General features: G+C 38.2%; 1 non-coding gene across 1 annotated transcript; it reads right to left on the bottom strand.

Moving 5' to 3' along the window:
- Window positions 1–20,309: 20,309 nt before the first annotated feature.
- On the bottom strand, window positions 20,310–20,416 carry LOC131224563 (small nucleolar RNA R71). Its single transcript, XR_009161036.1, has one exon. It is a non-coding gene; the product is annotated as a small nucleolar RNA R71 (small nucleolar RNA).
- Between the last annotated feature and the right edge of the window lie 1,476 nt (window positions 20,417–21,892).

Below are 21,892 nucleotides of genomic sequence, written 5' to 3'. Positions count from 1 at the left end.
TGAAGAAGAAGATGTTTTTCTTAAATTTTAAGTGAATCCACGTGATTCACGATTGGTCGTGGATATACACGACCAGTCGTAGCATGATAGGTCATGGATACTCACGACTGGTCAAGTACAGGCCAAAAAATCTAATTTTTGCATATTTTTCAAGATTTGAAAACTAAACTAGCAAATATATACAATATGATACAAATAGGCATAATTAATCATTTTAAAATACACATGCCAAGATTAAATTTCATTTTGTTAAACCTTCTTTTGTCGAGTGGTTTAGTGAAAATATCAGCACGTTGATTCTCGGTAGGGATATATTCCAAAGATATAACTTTTTCTTCTACTAATTTCCAAATATAATGAAATCTAATGTCAATGTACTTAGTATGAGAATGCTGAATTGGATTTTTCGAAATATTTATGGCACTGGAATTATCACAATATAATAACATAAAATCCTGTTTAATTCCATAATCACTTAGCATACGTTTCATCCAAACAAGATGTATATACGCATTACCAGCTACGATATATTCAGCTTCAGCTGTTGAAAGTGATATAGAACTTTGTTTCGTGCTAAACCAAGAAACTAAACAGTTTCTGATATAAAAACAACCACCACTAGTTGATTTTCGATCATCAAAATTACCAGCCCAGTCAGCATCCGAGTAGCTAGCTAATTGAACACTAGTCTCATGTGGATACCAGAGACCTAGATTCACAGTACTTGCGACATATCGTATAATCTACTTGACAGCAGTCAAGTGCGATTCTTTAGGTTCAGACTGATATCTAGCGCAAATACCAATACTTAAAGCGATATCTGGTTTACTAGTAGTTAAATACAATAGACTATCAATCATACTCCGATATAATTTTGGATCCACATTTTTACCAGCAGAATCTTTTGAGAGTTTCAAGGTTGTACTCATAGGAGTATCAAAGTTCTTACCATTCTCAAATCCAAATCTCTTAATCAAATTCATAGCATATTTAGATTGAGAAATGAACATTCCATCAAGTTTTTATTTTACTTGCAACCTGAGAAAATAATTCAATTCCCCAACCAAGCTCATTTCAAACTGAGATTTCATCAAATCTGCAAACTCAATAGTCATGTCAGTACAGGTAGATCCATAAATGATATCATCAACATAGATTTGTACTAATAAGATGTGATCCTTATGTTTTTTAATAAACAGAGTTTTATCAACACATCCCATTTGAAAATTATGATTTAATAGAAACTTTGTTAGTTTCTCGTACCATGCCCTATGAGCTTGTTTTAAACCGTAAAGTGCCTTTTTAAGACGATACACATGATCAGGATTTTTGGGGTCTTCAAAACCCATTGGTTGTTCAACATAAACTTCCTCATGCAGATCACCATTTAAAAATGTACTTTTCACATCCATTTAGTAAATCTTAAACTTTTTAAAACACGCAATGGATATAAAGAGTCTGATTGATTCAAGACGTGCTACTGGTGCAAAGGTTTCATCATAGTCAGTACCTTCAATTTGAGTGTAACCTTGTACCACTAGCCTAGCCTTGTTTCTAATTATATCGCCAAGTTCGTCAGACTTATTTTTGAAAATTCATTTGGTTCCAATGATGGGTTTATCTTTAAGTCTAGGTACGAGATACCAAACATCATTCCTCACAAATTGGTTAAGTTCTTCTTGCATCGCAACAATCCAATTTTCATCAGCAAGAGCTTCTTTTACGTTAGATGGTTCTATCTGAGATGTAAAACATACATAATTGCATATATACTCAAGTTGTCTATGGGTACGAATACCAGTGAGAGGGTTTCCAAGAATCTATGTGGTTGGATGATCTTTAACGATCCTCAGTTCAGAATCAGTCTGATTAGATGAAATATCAGATTTATCAATTACTAGTACTTCATCATTATCTGAATTTGAGACTGGTGTGTTTAAGTAATCATCAATGACCACATTGATGGACTCTTGAATCACACCGGTCCTTTTGTTCAGAACCCTATAAGCTCGACTGTTTATAGAGTATCCTAAAAAGATCCCTTCATCACTCTTCGTATCAAACTTTCTCAGACTTTCACGATCTCGTAAAATATAGCACTTGCTGCCAAAAACTTGAAAGTATTTGACAGTAGGCTTTTTATCGAACCACATTTCGTAAGCCGTTTTATTATTACCTTTGCTAGTGTAAACACAGTTAATAATATAGCAAGCTGTATTGACTGCTTCAGCCCAAAGATTCTTAGAGAGCTTCATACTATTCAACATGACATTAGTCATTTCTTAAAGTAATCTATTTTTCCTTTCAACTATACCATTTTGTTGTGGATTTTTGGGCGCTAAGAATTTATGTAATATTCCCTGGTCACTACAGAACTTCTCAAAACTGCTATTCTCAAATTCAAATCTATGATCACTACGAATCTTAATGACTTGAGAACCTTTTTCAGTTTGAATCCTTTTGAGAACCCTTTTTACTTCTTCTAGGGTTTCTAATTTTTCTCTTAAGAAGACAACCCATCAATATCTGGTAAAGTCATCTACTATTACTAAAATATATATTTTGCCACCTCGACTTTCCGTCCTGGTAGGTCCTGCTAGATTCATATGGAGAAGCTTGAGTGGTCTTGATGTGGTATTGGAATTCACCTTTTTGTGTGAGTTCCTTCTTTGTTTGCCAATCTGGCATTCACCACATATTTTATCTAATTTTTGTAGTTTGGGTAGACTTCTTATAAGTTCCCATTTGCTCAATCTATATAGATTTTGGTAGTGTACATGTCCAAGACGTTTGTGACATAAGTCAGTCTCGTCTGTATAGACCATGTAACACGATTGAATAGATGAGCTGGATTCGCTAACAATAAAGCAGTTTTCAGACGTTCTATGTCTAGTTAGTATTACTGACCCCTTGTTGTCTAGAATCTCACAATTTTGATTAGAAAACCGTACACTATGATTATTGTCGCATATTTGAGATATGCTAGGCAAGTTATGTTTTAAACCTTCAACATATAAAATATTTTTAAACAAAGGAAGGTTATAGAGTTGAATAGTACCTTGGCCCATAATCTTGCAGTTGTTGCCATCACCAAATGTGACTGAACCATCAGTCATGTCTTTGAGATCAGTGAATAAACCTTTATCACTAGTCATATGCCTTGAGCATCCACTGTCTAGGTACCACTTTGAATGGCTTGTTGCTTTGAAAGCGGTGTGAGCAACCAAGCAGGCAACTTTAGGAACTCATTTCAGAACTGTTTTGAGTTTAGGAGTATAGTTTGTCTTCTTTTGACTGATGTTGTAAGAAAGACCTACTGAGTTAGATTTTAAGAGCTCCTTGAGTAAATCTATTATCTTTTCAGCAAGAGGGTTTTGGTTCTGATTTTTAAAGTTGTCATGGCTACTTTTAGATTTTTGAAAAGTTTTTGTATTTTTAGAAAAAATATGATAAGTACTTTTCCCTTTTGAGTTTGAAGACTCTCCTTTAACAAACTTGGGAGGAGTATACTTTTGATTAGGAGTTGTATTCTTATCATAGCCCAATCCGGATCGATCGCCACTTTTTCTTGATCTGGATAATAGTTTTTCTAACTTTAGATCTCCTTGGGCCTACCTCCATGTATCCTTTAAACTCAGAAGAGAAGATACTTCATTTTTAAGTATCTCATTTTCAGATTTCAGACTTTCAATCAGTGAGGTTTTGAATTCTAAATCGCATTTTGATTTTTCAAAATAATCTGAAATTTGGGATTTTTTTAAAACAAGTGATTCAAAACATTCTTTGAGTTTAAAAAACTTTTCTTTTTGAAGTTTAAGTTTGACAGCAATTTTACAACTTTCCTTGTATAGGGCATTGTAAGCATCTTGAAGATCATCTTCATTTTCATAATCACTGTTCTTCTTCACCAATCGAATCATCATGATCTGAAAAAGTGAATTTGGCTAGAGTCATAAGGGCTTTAACTTTACTGCCCGACTCAGTTTCAGAATCTTCTGATTCAGAAGAGGCTTCAGAATCAGATGATTCATCCCAAGTAGCCAACATTCCCCTTCTTTTTGTTTTGTCCTTGTTAGGACATTTGTTTGCTAAGTGCCCATACTCTTACCAGTTGTAACATTGACTATCTTTTAAAGACTTTCAACTTTTACATCTAGGTTTAGATCTTTCTTATCATTTGATTTTTGAAAATCTACCCTTTTCTTGCTTTTGAAAATCTTGTAAAATTTCTTCGCTAAAAGAGTCATATCATCTTCAGAATTTTCTAAATCCGAGTTTTCCTGAGAAATACCTTTAAAAGATTTAAGAGCAATCGATTTACTTTTAGGAGCTTTAAAGTTTAACTCATAGGTTTGTAAAGAACCAACTAGTTCTTCTACCCTCATATTATCTGTATCACGAAGTTCCTAGATTGCGGTTACCTTAGAGTTGAACCGTTCAGGAAGTGAGCGTAGTATCTTTGCACACACTTTACTTTCTTGGATTTTATTGCCAAGACCCCACATTAAGTTTTCAATGTCATTTAATCTTGTGTAAAAGTCCACAAACATTTCATTTTCCTCCATATGAATTTCTTCAAATTTAGTTGTGAGGAGTTGGACTTTAGATTTTTTGACAATTGTAGTACCCTCATGTGTCATTTCTAATATATCTCAGGCTTGCTTTGTAGTATCACAGGATATGATTCTTTTGAACTCATCTAGTGATAGTGCGCAAGTGATTGCATTTAGTGCTTTTGCATTGGCACTACTTTCATTTTTATGAAGGGTGGTCCATGAGAAATATGGTGTTACTTTCATTGATTTTGAACCATCAATATCAGTCACTTTAGTGGTAGGTGGGTTCCATTCAGTCACTATGGCTTGCCACATACTCTCATCTATTGATTTAAGGAAGATCCTCATCCTGGCTTTCCAATAGGCATAATTGGAGCCATCAAAGGGTGGAGGCCTAGTGACTGATAGGCTATCAAAATTTGACATCTTATATATAACTTAGATCGTTAGCTCAAGAATTAAATCCAAATAAAAAGCAATAAGAGCAAGCTATTAGGCTCTGATACCACTTGAAATGACCAAGCTATATGTCCTAGAGGGGGGGTGAATAGGACTATGCCAAATTAAAAATAAATACAACAGAATATGAAATAAAGAATAGATAGCAATCACAGAATATGAATGGAAAGCGACCTAAAATAGAGAAATGGAAACACAAATTGTTCTAAGGACAACCTTACACCAAAAACCAAAGTTTATGATAAGATAACCTTATTTCTAAAACAAATAGGGAAACTGAAGCTCAACATAATAATAAAGAGATAGCAAAAATATAATGCTGAAATGTAAATCTAACTTATTACAACATTCCCCACTGTGCTTGAAATGTAAAATTTACAACATTCACATCCACACATGCATTCCACAATTCTGAATGATAAAAGATAAGAAATATAAATCACGCATCCACAACACAGAGAATTATAGTGGTTCGCCTGTGTGTTCACCAACTGTTAAACAACAGCCACACAGAATGCTACTCCACTCCTAATATCCTCACACAGGGGATATTAACGTTCACTATCAAATAGGTTTTCACAGGTTCACCCAAAACCTTCACAATTGTGTCTTTTTCAAAGGGCTTACACAATTCAAAAAACCTCACTTCTGAGTTTTCTGGCTCTCCTCAGATAACCAACAACTTTGAGATTTTTTTGGCTTAACCTCAAACAAAACCAAACAATGTAAATTACACAAATTGTAAAATACCTGATTTTCTCCTTCGTTGTAGCAGCCCAAAAGAACCAAGTCGGAGTAGAGATTTGAATGTCAAAGTTCAATGTCCAATACTCACTTTATAATGGTTCTACGTTCTAATAGATTTTAAATTAAAACAAAAAGGCTAGCTCTAATTTATTTTGATTCCAGAAAAAGGAAAACAACAATTCTTCTTTTCAGATTAGATTGGAATGCAAGAAACAAAATCAATTAAGAAAGCTAAAGAAAGAGAATATTAAATATGCACACTTAGATTATATGGAGCACCGACTTATCTCTCAGAAGACCAAATTGATTTAGCTTAAAGTTCATGTTTTATTCTGAGTTTGATGCTCTATTTATAGGTGAGCAAAAACACACCTTCGACTGGTCTAAGGACCTCTACGACTGATCGTAGAACCAATAGATTTGAAAAATTCGGGTGCGATAATATTTAGCAGTTTTACGACTGGTCGTGGGTCTCCTACGACTGGTCGTAGGCTCTCACGACTGGTCGAAGCAGGTCGATTTTCAGCGTTGTACATTGAGTTGTAGGTCTACGACTGGTCGAAGATGCAGTCGACATTGTTCCTACGACTGGTCGAACAGTCCCCAGGACTATTCGAAGCCTAACAAAAAAAATTTACTTTTTGTAACAAACTTACGACTGATCCAAGAATTTCTTAGACAGGTCGAAACAGTGCTAGGACTAGTCGAACAAAGTCCAAGACTAGTCTTAGAACAGACCAAACTTACCTATAGAAAACATATGAATTATGTATCCAAAATGACCTACTCTAAAGGTCAACCTAAGGTCAGTCATACCTCAGGAGTGAAGTAAGGACATTGAACATAGGATGACCTTTGAAGTCTTGATGGAGCTCAAACTTGAAAGCTTCTTGAGATCTTGAGGTAGAAATTGAATGCATCTTGAGATCTAGATAACAAACTCACTTTCTCGAGTCTTAACTTGTGAACAGTGCTTGTCACCCTAAGTTGATCTTGAGTAGAGCATTGTTCTTCACAGATGCAAGCTTTATAACAGTGTCTTTGGCACCACAAATTTGACAACATAAAGGGATATAAACTATGGCACTTACACTATTTTAATCATGTTTGTGTCACAAGGTGAATTTAAGAGCTTGGATTGAAAAGGATGCTAAAAGCATGGATTTAACACTCAAGAATCACCAAAGCCAAAGGTGGATCTTATGAGACCAAGAATGAAGAATTCACATGCCAAAGATCTAAGAAAACCAAGTGAGGAATGAAGAGCATTGAAGACTTAAAGTGAAGAAAAGGAACCCTAAAAATCTAGCTCTTTCTACTAGTCTAAGCCCTCCTGTCTTGCGCCAGACTCAGAAACCGAGCTCACAAAATTTTTGATCACCGAATCTAGTGCCGACAGCCTCCATAATACCCCATTCTTAGCTCCTGGTACCCATATACTAAGTTCCGATCCTGGGACCCTACAAGGAGAATTTTTAACATAAATTTGTTTCATAAGAAGCATAACCATAAGAAAAATCGACAAACAACAACCAACAAGATCACCACATATCCATTGTAATAAAAAACTTTGAGTACAATGCATAAAGGAAAATACAATGTCGATATCAAAGGCTCAAGAAACTTAGCAGCATGCTCCTGACTCAACGCTGTTGGGGCGTTCTAACATCGCCTACATGTAACGATCATGCATAAGCTTATGAAAAGCCTAAAGGGTGGTGTAAGTGTGTGCGCAAGATAAGTACCAAGTATACAATATCAGAGTAATGCAGAAACATCCTGGTAAGTCCATGAATGCTATCAGCTATACCAAGGCTATGCGATGCAAAGCCTACGTGGCCAATGTTATATGCTAGATGCAACTCAAGCATACCAATCCTCATCTGAATCCACAACAATACAACTCACCTCTGGAACAACACCGAGGTCTAGTACACTCTACACCAGATTGCTGCCCCAACTAGATGCGCAATCATGCAAGTGGAAGAGACTTCACTATGTGCATAGCCAGTAGTCAGCCAATATGTACCCGGCACGTCGATAGTGGACCCATTTACGAGTTGGTCAGAATTAGCCTAGCCTTGCCCCCTACCCTTGGGCAAGTAAGGCCACACCCCCTTCCAACTGACCACAACATAGTGGGAGATGCGACTTAATGGTATTCAGTACTCGTGCGCTCATCCATCCACTCGGTCTCAACGTTGGAGAATCTTCTTGGTACCATAAAGGTTTAGGGACTTTTATCCAGGGACATTCATAGCGCCCCAATGCTAGCAACAAGCATTTCTGGTATCCAATCCTGCCATCTATGTTATGCCTGTGCATGCTACAGCCCTGATATCACGAAGGCATACAATGCTCGTATCACACAATACAAGATACATGAGTCATACTATCCAATCATGCATCAATCCCGCACATACCGTGCACTCACGTAGGGTAACTCCATTTCTCAGGGAGTCCCATAATTAATCTGCCCAATGGCATATGCTATAATCAATCACTCCTCATAATAAGCATACCAATGATGTGCATAAGCATGTATCATAATGTTATGCTAACACATACTCAGTGTGTATACTAATATAGTCGTAATCGATAATCGGCCTATATATAAGAGAGGGTCCATAGAAGGACAACAGATCTAATTCATAACATGAAGATCGGTTATCAATAGTGGATATACCAAATCTGATATCATAGATCCTTCCATCTACGATGATGATGTACTCTCCTCATATCAAGGATTATCCTAGATGGCCTAATTATATCAAGAATGGGCCTAGATGTCCTACTCATATCAAGAGTGGACCTAAGAACAAAGAGTGGGCTTCCTCGCTTGTTCCATCACGTAGCAATCTGGGCTTCCTAAGGGCCCAATAAGTACAAGGTGGGCTCTACAAAGCATGATGGAAGCATAATCCATAGTGGGGGCCCAACAGTTTGGGTTAGCCCACTAAAACTAGATGGGTAACATTATGGGGGTCCAAATGGATGAGAATGGACCTAACAATGGGCCCTATGGAGGTTTACAACATCGACATTTAACCACCATTGTCCCCTAGAATGCGGCCTGCATAAAATCTAACTTATAACGGGGCTCATGGACCGAATACTACTTGGGAAAAAAATGGGAAGCATTCATAACATCTCATACCACATGGTGGGCCTCAAGAAATGGCCCATTGCCTACATACATCAACCTGGACTATAAATGGGGCAGCCCATGGCCCAAAAATATCATGCCAAAGGAAACATACAATACATACATTATGGTGGGTGTCATAGGTAGCCCATATGCTCCAAAATAAATAGCTAAGGTGCATCCAACATCCACTAATGTGGGCCTTATAAGTCAGCCCAAAACTAGGCAAATTGGATGGGTAGCAAGGATTCAATCACATAAATCATATTGGGCTTACAATCAGCCTATAAGGCTCATCACAATGGATGGACAGCACTAGCATATGGAAAGGCACTAAGGCTGGACATCCAGCCCATTTGGGCCTGCTTGGACGTCCAAAATCTAGACAGTAAGGTCCTTATACAATTAAATGGTTAGTGGGCCATGCAAGGCATAAACGGGGCCCACAATCTCACAAAAACACAGGCATAGAGAGTATACAAAACACCTCCAATCTGGTGGGCCTCATAACTTCAAAAAATCAACCATATGCAGCAAATTATGGGCCCTTACTGGACATCCAGCCCACCCAACTATCTGGGCTTATTGAGGTCCAGTAAATGGGTTATCTAGGTAAAAAAATTACCTCATGGTGGCCCATATATATTACAATGGGCCCCACCAGATGGAGGCATGGATACAAACACACAACACAGGGTGGGCTTGTTGCTAGACTATAAGTCCAGCAACGCCCCATCTAGCCTAGGCAGTCCACCAGGGCCTGGACAGCCTGGGCTAAAATACACACAAGGTGGGCCCCAACACTGGACGTCCCACCAGGGGTGAGCCACGTCCAAGTGGGCCACACAATGGAGGACGGTTTGGATTACAACACATCATCAAGGTGGGCCACACAATGGAGGATGGTTTGGATTACAACACATCATCAAGGTGGGCCACAAAGAAGAGGACGGTCAGCCCTCCCTACTGGACACTGGCCCAACTGAGGTGTCTCAAAGATGGATAGCCTGGATACTCACGATTGGCTAAGGTGGGTCCCAGTAAAGTGGGTTACAATGAAGGTAAATGGGGAGCCACAAACACATACAACAAGGATCAAAATATACTGGACAGTAAGATGTTGAAAATAAAAAAGTTGCTGGAAATATGTTGCTATCCCTGATTTGATCTTCCACTGGAGTGGGGCCAGGCCTACCAAAACAGGGGAAATGGGTGGATAATATACACCCATAAATGGACAGCAAGGTGGGGTCCACATGAGTGGCCCACCATCCCAAACCAAGCTGGAATATTAGTTTTCTTGGCATACAGGACTGCTAGATGATCCAGAAATCTGGACCGTCCAGGCCCCTTGGGCCCATCCCAGGGACGTCTATTAAGGGTTGCATGGTCAGGGTCTCATCATACATCAAGGTGGGGTCCACACACCAATGGAACACCCAATAATAGAGAGAAAATCAAGCTAAAACACATGGATTAACCCATTCTAGATGGCCAACAAGTGGGCCTAGAAAAATGGGCAGCAAGGTGTTGCTACACATCACAGTCCATAAGCTGGCTGGATAGGGGGATATACATCAAATAAATCATGTATATCCTACCTTAGTAGGCCACACAAACCCCAAACCAGACCACTAATAGCATATCTCATTGCATGTCAAAATGGGCAGCAAGGTGGGGCGTCCAACGTCCAGAAAATGGACAGCAAGACTGTCCCACGTTGCTAGACGGTCTGGGCGTCCTGAACGCCCTAGATGAGCCACACCCATCAGAGGAAAAGAAGAGGAAAGAGAGAAGATCAGTCATGGGAGTGGACTCCACCACTATGAGCCCTCTAAACAAATCCGAGCCTTACATCATGGGCTCCATGCATGCATGGGTCCTACATCTAAAAATCTGAGGTGGGGATGCTATCCCCACCATGAAATCAAGGTTTAGATGACCCATCAAAGCCATGGATTTAAATGAAACATCATGATGGGGCCCATGGAAATGGCCCCATCATGGCTCATACATGAACAAGGGTGGGCCATTGGCCACCCGCAAGGGGTCAAGTAGGATCTCCACCATTGATTGGTGGGTCTTACATGCCCCCATGCAAGAAAATCAAAGATTTAAGGAAGAAAATAGAAGATCTACTCCTAGACATGACACCCACCTCGAATCTCCTACTTCTCCATTCACCCTTAGGTTCTAGTGTTGCAAAAGAGTGGATTTAATGGTTGTGATGGGCTTAGGATGGTTGGATTGAGAGATCTTAGACTGTAATGGGGCTAGAAAAATGGATGTTGCTTGGGACGTCCAAGCTCTCTAGCAAGGGAAGAATGAAAAGGAAAAGACGGAAGGAGAGAGAGAGAGGCTAGCTAGCTAGGGAAATGATTGCTCTTGGGAAGGGGTTGGCATGTGTAAGTGCTATGGTCTCATGCTCCTTTGGTTGTCAAATTTTGTTGTGCCAAAACCTCTATCCGTGTCTTGTGTTTGTATGTTGATATATATATATATATATATATATATATATATATATATATATATATATATATATATATATATATATTAATGACTAAGGGCATTCGCATCTTTTAAAAAATGCAGTATTACCAATCAAGCAAACGCAAGGTCATGTATTTTGTCCTCTTCTATAAGCATCAATGTTCAGAGCTACATCAATAAGAAGAGTGTTTGTTCAAGACTCAAGTGCATTTCAAGACTCAAGTGCAACTCAAGATGAAGTTTAATTTCAATCTGTAGAAGATCTCAAGATCAAGCTACATCTAGTAGAGATCTCAAGCTTCATACGGTTCAAAGGTCAACCTTCATCTAAAAGAATGAAGTTTCAATGTTCATGCTTCATGTCCCAGGTATGAATGACTTTAGATTGACCTTAAGGTAGGTCATTTTGTACACATAATTCAAACTGAATCTTTTTATATGAATTTGGTCTGTTCTAGGACTAGTCCTGGACCTTGTTCGACTAGTCCTAGCACTGGTTCGACCAATCCAAGAAATTTCATGACTGGTCCTAAGTTGTTGCAATTTTTTGGTTATTTTACGACCAGTCCTGGAGACTGTTCGACCAGTCGTAGGAATGGTCACGACTCGTCCTTCGACCAGTCCTAGATTTACGACTCGAACTACAACAACCAATCCTAGTTTCCTATGACCAGTCCTGGGTCAGATACAACCGGTCGTAGGTGGTCTAAAACCAGTCGTAGAAATCTTAAGACTAGTCGTAAAACGGTTTTTAAAGATCGCGCTCAAAAATTTAAAATGCCATTTGTTCTACAACCAGTTGAAGGGTTCCCATCGTAAATGAGATTTTTGCATCTATAAATTGAACGTGAATTTTAGAGTTTCACAATTCAATTCAAGAAAACTCAAGGCTCCACTTTGAGATAAGTTTATGTTCATTTTAAGCTACATTGTGCATATTTAATATTTTCTTTTGTTAGATTTTCTTATTTAATTTTGTTCCTATATTCCAATCTTATTTGAAAAGAGGAATAGCTGTATTCCGTCTTCTTGGAATCAAAATCAAATAGAGTTACGCCCAATTTGGTTTAATTTAAAATCAATTAGAACCTAGAACCATTTTAAAGTGAGTATTGGACATTAAACTTCTATATTCGAACTTCTACTCCGATTGGTTCTACCAGGCTGCTACAGAAGGAGAAATCTGGGTATTTTACATTTGTGTAAATCTTCTATTCTTTTTGGTTTTCTTTTAAGATTCGCTAGAAAAATCTCATTGTGTTGGTTATTTAAGGAGAGCCAGAAAACTCAAAAAGTGGGTTTTTGGATTGTGTAAGCCCAAGTTAAAAAAATACAATTGTGAAGGTTTTAGGTGAAACTGTGAAACCTATTTTGATAGTGAACGCTGATATCCCCTGTGTGAGGATATTTGGAGTGGAGTAGCTGTGTGGCTGTTGTTGAACAGTTGGTGCACACACAGGCAAACCACTATAATTCTTTATGTCTTGTGGTTTGAATGTTCATTTAATTTCTATATCTTTTATCATTCAGATTTGTGGGATGTATGTGTGGATCTGAATATTGTAATATTTACATTTCAAGCATTGTGGGAATGTTGTAATAGTTTAGAATTTATTTCTTACTATTTCCTTTATTTCCTTTCAGTTTGAGTTTTTAATATTCAATTTGTTCTAGTAAGGTTATCCTGCCATAAACCCTTGGTTTTTATGGTTCAAGGTGGTCCTTCGAACAACATTGGTATCAATCTCTTTATTTGAGTTCGCTTTACATTTCCATATTGTGATTTGTTTAAAGTGCTATCATTCCTTTATTTATATTCCGCTATTAAAATTTTTATTTGGCATAGTCCTATTCACCACACCCCCCCTCTAGGACATATAGCTAGGCCATTTCAGCATGCTTGCATCATTACAAGGCATGCTTGCTAGCATGCTTGGAGGCTACTAGAATAGGGTTATGTCATCCCTAGGCTAGTAGCCTAGGATGACATCATCCTAAAGCTTGTCTAGGGATATGCACTAACTAGAATGGCCCTGAAATGTGCGGTCGATGGCCATGATGATGCACGGGCCATAACTCTCAATCTACGCATCGCATTAGCGCACGAGACACGACTTTGGAACCGCGACGATGGTGCGGTTGTAATGGCATAAGTCTCAAGTTGAGTCGGATCGAGTTCATAGGATGCAACTCAGGGTCGATCGCAAATGTTATCTACAGGTTGCGGGTCACCGACATTCGACGGAGAGGATTGCAGGATCCTAAGGAATGAAATGGTACTAGGACATAGGCCTAACACCTCCTTTGACCAGTCGAAGCCTCCTGCTCGACTAGTCGAAGATTCCTCGACTTGAACTCCAGTGACAAAATCCTTTAAATTTTCATCATCCTCAACCAGTCAAAGGATACCCTCAACCAGCCGAAGGATGTCCTTGACTAATATAAGGTTACAAAGATTTTGTGTAAACTGCATAAATTTGAGGCGATTTTTGAATTTTTTCCAAGTCTTTGCGAAAGGAAGTACTGCAAAACTATAAATAGGAGTCCCTAGGATGTTCCTAGGCATCTTCTAGGGTTTGAAGAGTGAAGCAAAAAGGTAGAGAAGCCGTCGCCAAGAGTTTTTCTTCCTTTTCCTTGGTTGTTTTTAGTTTTTCTTAAGAGATTTTAGTTCAATCATATCTATGGTTGGCTAAACCTCTTATGTAGGGCTAAGAGGTGAAGCTTGTAGTGTGATGAGATGTTTTTTTTACTTTGATTTATGTTTATGTTAAACCTTCTTTGATTTTAGTTTAATTTTAAACGAATACTTTCAGTTCTTAATAGTTTATTGTGACTCAAATTACAGTAGATCTGCAATAGCTTTGAGTATCTTCTTTTCCTGATTCTGAGATTGTGGGATTGGTAAATCCTGTTGTTAGCCATCGTCTCATGGGCATGGTTTGGTGATGGAATCTCTTCCAATTATCACAATTCTCCTCCATTGAGAATTAGGTCAAGGAAAGTTCAGATTAATCTTAATTGTATATCTTCCAATTGGATAGGATAGGACTTCAATTCCAATCGTGTGACTTGAATTAAGTAAGAGGGCTCCCTGATCTCTACAAGTGGATCCTTAAAAACCTTAGTTACCACCTTTGAATTTGTTAGTTTTAATCACTTTAATCACAATTACTCTCTCAACTAATTCAGATTTAGATTCACATGTTCTTCTAGTTCTAATTCTAATTACTTTCAGAATACACACAAGATTAATCCCTATGGATTCGACCTTGATCTCATCAAGATTATTACTACATCGCGACCCTACACTTGGGGTTGTGAACAAGTTGTTGCCACTGTTGTCGGGGATTAACAACTATGTTTTTCTGAGATTGACTAGTTTTAGAAATAGGTTAAGATTAGGATTTATTTACTTTCTATTTTTAGGATTAGGGTTTGTTTAGATTTTTTTTAGAAACTAACTTAACTTTCCTATTTTATAAGATCCTAATATAGAAACTTCTAATTTGGTAATCTCTTTCTAATTTTTCTTTCTTTCTAATTCTAGATTAGGGTTTGTTTTCTATTTTGAAAAACTTTCTAATTATAGGATTCCTTTTTTTTTTTTAGAAACTAACTCATCTTTCTATTTCTGCTATTAGAAACTTTCTAATTTTAGAATTTCTGTTTTTAGAAACTGATTTCTTTTGTGTTATTTTGCAGGATCTTAAATTAAGAACTTCCAATTTGGTAACTTCTTTCTAATTCTCTTCCTTTCTTTTTCCAGAATTCTTATTCCCTCTTTCCATTTTAGGTTTAGGTTAGAATCTGAAATTGAGGGCTGAGAGTGTTTCATGCCCAAGCGGGTCCATGACAACACTCGACGTCTCTTGAGTAAAGGAGGATTAGTTGATGGGTTATCTATCCATCACAGGATTAGACACCACCTGAGATCCGCTACATCAATTGAAGTGATGGTTGTCAATCAACTGGTCAATCAACTGGGAAGACAACCTCAACCTCGGGTTGAGGAAGTCCATGATGAGAATGAGGTGCATTAAGCACCCCCGCCTTGTACTTTACAAGATTATTTACAACCGACGGAGGTGAGCACACCTTCCTATATGGTTTTTCCAAAAAATAGAGGAAACATGATTTAACGCCCCGTGTTTTCAGGACCCGAGTATATAACCCGTTTCCCAAAAACTCGAGTGTTAGCTTATAAAATCTAGTGTAAATTTGAACTGTTTATCATTGATCAGAGTTAACAGCAATTAAGCTAGATTAAACCATGCATTGTAAAAAAATATTCTGATCATTACAAAATTCCAAATGTAGCACCCATACAGGACTTATACAATCACAAATAACCAAGTTCATTAAACACAAACAGGAATCTATCAACTAGTGGTGGAGCTCAATATGGGTCACAAGGACCCCGTCTAGTACCTCGGCTACCCAGTCTGCTCTAGCAACCCAGTGAATAGCATCGGCTCGCCTTACACCTACATCAACTATTAAGGTTTGATAGCGTCAATGGCTATCGCAATAAAGAGCACCCTCTAAGATTACGCACTCATCATTTATAATCCAATATAGATTACAAGTCATGAAATTAGATGCATTAAACAGGGCATTGCATGATCATACTCATATACTCAAAAATTAAACCAATCAATAGAATTTTATCATTAACAAATTATAATAGGAGTCGCAATGCAAGAAACATGTCCAAATAACCAACAATCAACCAACTTTCTATTACACCCGAGAATCGCATTAGTACGTGAACTCCACAAGATGGCTAGAAAATCGATAAGCGAACTTCAGCTCCACCCGAAAATCATGGTACAAGTGAACTCTATGAGGTAAATAGAAAATCAACCTTCAAACCACTTCTTCATCCGGAGATCACATCATACGTGAACTCCGCAAGATGACTAGAAAATCGATAAGCGAACTTCACCTCCACCCGAAAATCATGATATGACTGACACTGAAGATGAAAAGACAAACAACATACAAACCCTAGACCACCTGAAAATCATGTCGTACGTGAACACCGCAAGATGGCTAGAAAATTGATAAATGAACTTCAGCTCCACCCGAAAATCATGGTATGACTGAACACCGCAAGATGGATAAGAAAACAAACATACAACTCTAGACCACCCAGAAATCATGTCGTACGTGAACACCACAAGATGGCAAGAAAATTGATAAACGAACTTCAGCTCCACCCGAAAATCATGGTACGACTGAACTCCGCAAGATGGCTAGGAAACAACAGATGTGTAAATATAACCAATAAGCCACAAAGGGCACTAATGCCCCATCCAAGCCACAAAGGCAAATGTGGACCGCAGGATCATAAGTCCAAGGTAAGTTCCATTCAGTTCATCATTCAAGCACAAGTGGTAGCACATATACAATAAAGGATAACATGTTATCATCGAACCATTCATGCATGTTATAATTTAAAAGAAACATTTGTCGTCCAACACATGAATTAACTATACAACAATTTAGCATATTCAGTAGTAAAGTAAGTAACTCAGTTAAGGGAATCATGCCATCATCTATATCTAGATTGATGAAATCAAGCGGGAAGCTCAAAGGGTGAGTCTTTACCTTATGTTTGAACCACCTGCACTATCGCTAAGAAATGCGTACTTCTTTGGAATCAATTCCTACCATCAATTGTAAGGTTGTACAATTAGACCCAAGCTTACACACTATTTAAAGTTAGGGTCTTAACCTAGGGTCTAGATTCCTAGATTTAGGGTTTCATCCTTAGGGTTTATCTCTAGGTTTAGGTTTTTAAGGTCTAAGTCCTAGTTGGTGTGCAATTGATTTTAGTGTTAATTTAATAATTATAAAATATTCACTAACATTAGTGTTATGGTTAATATTAGTTAATAATCATTATAATGATAATTGATATTACAGTTTACTATTCATGATAAGACAATACATTAGCATTTAACTATCATTAAGATAGATAATTTGCTAATGGCCATACATCCTAATATTTAACAAATCCTAATAATGATGGAAATGGTAAAAATGTTAATTTAATAATAATCATCAGCCTTAGTGTTATAATTTATATTAGCTAATGTAGCAAAATATAATCATCATAATGGAAATGAATGGTGTGACCTATTATAAGTGATAATGTCTATGAATGATAGGTAAATGCTAATTATCTAACACCTAATGGTCATAATTAATATTAGCGTACATAACCTGTTAATGGCTAAACAGAATTAATAATCAAAATAGTTATAGTATCACTAATTATAATGATAAAGCAAATGATTAACTTTGGAAGAGAAAGTTGGCTTACAACAGTTGACTTGGTAGCTCGACTTGATGCATCTGGCCCTACCCCATATGCAGCTCGACCGAGTCAACTCGGTAGATATGGCAGCCGAGTTGACTCGACATCATGCTCTCCCTTCTACTTCCTTCCATTCTCTCTCTCTTTTTCTCTCTTTCCTCTCTTTTTCTTTCTTTTCCTTTTTTTTCCTTACTGGAATGTCAGTGACAACCCCGACCTAAGCCAAGGCCTCCATTCTAGCTGAATACCAAACTAGGTCGAGTCAGCGAGTCGGCTGGACCCGCCAGTGCACCTTCTTCTTCTCTCCCTTACACATTCTCTCTCCCTCTCTCCTTCTCGTTTCTCTCCCTCACTCTACTTTCTCCTCTTACATTTCTCCCTTTCTTTCCTGCTTCTCTGGAGACCCAGCAGCGACCCAACTGAGTTGTCTAACTCAGTTGCGGCACACTGTCTGAAGAGGGTGCGGCCCACTGAGTTTGAAACTCAGGTGCGGCCCACTGTCTGAAGATGGTACGGTCCACTGATTTTGAAACTCAGGTGTGGCCCACTGTCTAAAGGCGGTGCAGCCCACTGAGTTTAGAGGGACGATGGGTTTTCGGGTTGTACCTGACGGTGGAGTGCATGGTGCGGCAGCGGCAGCAACAGCTGCACCTCTCTCCCTCGTTCTCTTTCTTTCCTCTTCTTTTCTAACACCTTCTTTCTCTCTGAACCATGCTCAGCAGCATGACACAATGAGCCTGCTTCGGTGAAGGTTGCAACAGCAGTGGGGCGGAGCTTGTGCTCTCGAGGAAGAAGCTTCGACTTCAATGGCAGTCTCCCAACGGAGGCTATTTTCTTCGAACTGTTGATGCTGGACCATATAGTTCCTCCACACAATGCTTCTGGAAGAGGAAAAACGAAGCTCTACTGGCGTTTTCGCGGTGGGTTCGAGCTTTGAAAGGGGCGGCCGAGTTTTCGTTGAAGGGCCGTGAGCAATCCAATCTAAACAGCTGCTGCTCATTCTTCTTTCATTTTAAGTCACCCTGGATTCTCCCAGATCCATTAGATCAAGATCAGATGGCCCGGATTCATCCCATGGCAGAGAGGAAACCGTATGCGCATGAAACTAGTCGCAGTTTGGTTTTTGGCGTCGGTTTTCCAGTGGAAAACCCCATTTCGCGTTTACAGTGCTTGGACGGTCTGGATTTGTCTGAAACAGAGTCTCTAATTGGAGGAGAGATCCTCACAAGGATCGCCAACCTGGCAGCACGGAAAATAGTTTCCATTTTTGGAAAGCATGTGCTTTCACCCTGATTTGCGGCTGAGATTGTGTGTACGTGCGTGTAATCCAACTGCTAAAACCTGCAGAGTTTGTACAGATTTGGGTCCTCTACAATATGGACGACTTGGATCGCTCATTGGGGCCATGATGATGGGCCACAGATCGCTGAGGAGGGACCCTGTCCAACCGTCAGTCCTGGCATATGGAAATTTTAAAAAGGAAAGAGGGAAATCCTTCCCTCCTTCGGTCTTTCCACGGTCAGACGCGTTCTGACCAGGTCTCCTTGGTCCGGTGCACAGAGAGTGCACGCACTCCACATACACACGCATCAAGGATGGGGTCCACAATGGTGTCCGTGATGTAATCCACTTCATTCATCTGTTTCTTCGGGTTAAACTAGAGCCTGGCCCAAAGAATGGGGTAAATCCATGGCTTAGGTGGGCCATATTAGCTGAAAAATGGCCTTTAAGTGCCAATTGTTGTCAATCTAATGACTAGTTGTGGTCCAGTCTTACGATCAAGACCGTTCATTTAGCTAGTGAGCCACCCAGGGCCACTAAATATTTTAGATCATTAAACAAAAGTATATTTACATATTTATTTAGTATAATACATTAATAATTATAGATAAGTATTTATTTTAAATCATGAACATTTATAATGTATATTTTTGTGATTATATATGCATATATAGTATAATAAAACTACTATTAAGTGATATATATTATATGCATAGTATAATACGATAATATATAGTTAAAATTTATAAAATGTAAATGTTAATTAATATACATCAGTTATATAATAATGTGTTGGTATACAATTCATTTTATATATGGTTTAAATAATATAAAATAAATAATATACGTAATTTGAATGATTTAAGTAACATATGTATTATTATAATTAATTATAAAATTATTTTATTATTATTATTATTATTATTATTATTATTATTATTGTTATAATATATATACAATTATATCCCATTTAAAATGAATTATTTTTTCTTCTGAGTAACACCCTAGTATTGAAAAGTACGGGGTGTTACACATGAATATCAAGCCAGGTATGATCTAACTCCTTCCAAATTTCCTTAGACTTGAATTTGAAAGTACATACCTACACTTGAAAGAGTTTGACGAGATTATAGCCACCTTATATTTTCCTAACGTGTCTGAGAACACGGTCAGGCTGAAACTCTTTCCTTTCTCCTTAAAAGAAAATGTTAAGACATGGTTGCACTCACTACGTCCGCGATCTATTGGCACATGAAATGACATGATGAAGGAGTTCATAAAAAAATTCTTTCCATACCAAAAGAGAAACACCATTAGGAAATCAATCATGAACTTCACCCAAAAGGAAGATGAAACATTCTTCCAATGTTGGGAGCGGTTCAAGGATCTTGTCAGTACATTCCCACAACATGGTTTTAAAACGTGGTGCATAACAAGTTTCTTTCATGACGGATTGACATCTTCCATGTGCCAATTCATTGAGAAAATATGCAATGGGGAATTCATGAATAAAAATGTCAATGAAGTGTGGGATTACTTTGAAAATTTTGCTAAAACTGCACAATCATGGGACATCTCCCCAAAATCAAGCACCACCTCTAGGCCCACTCAATCAAAGGAGAGGGGAGGAATATACCTTTGAAAGAGGATGATGATATCAATGTTAAAGTGGATAATCTCATAAGGAAATTTTAGGCCATAAAACTAAAGAAGGATAAGGTTAAGGAAACTGTTTGCAGTATATGTGCTTGCAACGTTAACACAACTGAAAATTATCCAATAATAACTGCTTTTCAAGAAGCACTGAATGAGCAATCCAATGCTGTGAAGAATTACTAAAGACCTTTCAATGAGCCCACCTCCAATACATACAATCCTAGTTGGAGAAATCATCCAAACTTCAGTTGAAGGAATGGATAAACGGCTACTCCTCAAGGATTTCCTAATTAAATTCTAATTCAAGGGAAACCTTAAGAGGATTCGGTTCAAAAATATATTCGAGACCAAGAGCTACCAACCAGGATATCAGATTAGCATTGGGAATGCTTGCATCATCTATTCAAAAGATAGTGTCGCACTTAACAATTGAGGGAAAGGGGATCCTTCCTGCTTAACCTCTCCCCAATTTCAAACCACAATATGAGATAAGTGATCCAAGCTCTTCAATTCATATGGAGCAAACTAAATCTATCACCACTCTAAGGAGTGGGAAGACCATTGACAAAACCATTCCGGTTAAGGCTGAAATGCCTAAGGACCCGGAAGAGGGCAACAATGATAGACCTAGCATTGCTCCACGAGAATTAGAACCGGAACTTCAAGGCAAGCCGATTGCCCCATTTTCCCAAAGGTTAATGACATTAAAACCTCTCTCTAACTCTCAGGACATTCTAGAGGTGCTAAAGCAAGTGAAGGTTAATATTCCTCTACTAGATGTCATTAAGAAAATATCTTCATATGCTGAATTTTTGAAAGACTTGTGTATGACCAAAAGACAGCAAAGTATCCAAAAGAAAATCTTTTTAACTGAAAAAGTGAGTGTCATCCTAAAGAAAGATGTGCCACAAAAGTACAAAGCTCCTGTTAGCCCAACCATCACTTGCGTAATCAGGAACTACCAGATTGAGCACGCACTTTTTAACTTAGGAATGAGCGTGAATCTGATCCCATACTTGGTCCACGAGCAACTGAGTCTAGATGAATTAAAACCCACCCAGACCACATTACAACTAGTCGATCGCTCGGTCCATGTACCAAGAAGGATAATCGAAGATGTGTTGGTCCAGGTTGACAATTCTACTATTCAGTAGATTTTATCATCTTGGACATTCAACCCATCGTGGATATAAGCACTCAAATTCCCATCATTCTTGGTTGCCCATTCCTTGTTAC

Source organism: Magnolia sinica, chromosome 13 (genome assembly GCF_029962835.1).
Source record: "Magnolia sinica isolate HGM2019 chromosome 13, MsV1, whole genome shotgun sequence".
NCBI lineage: Eukaryota > Viridiplantae > Streptophyta > Magnoliopsida > Magnoliales > Magnoliaceae > Magnolia > Magnolia sinica.
This window is presented reverse-complemented; position numbering and strand designations above follow the sequence as displayed.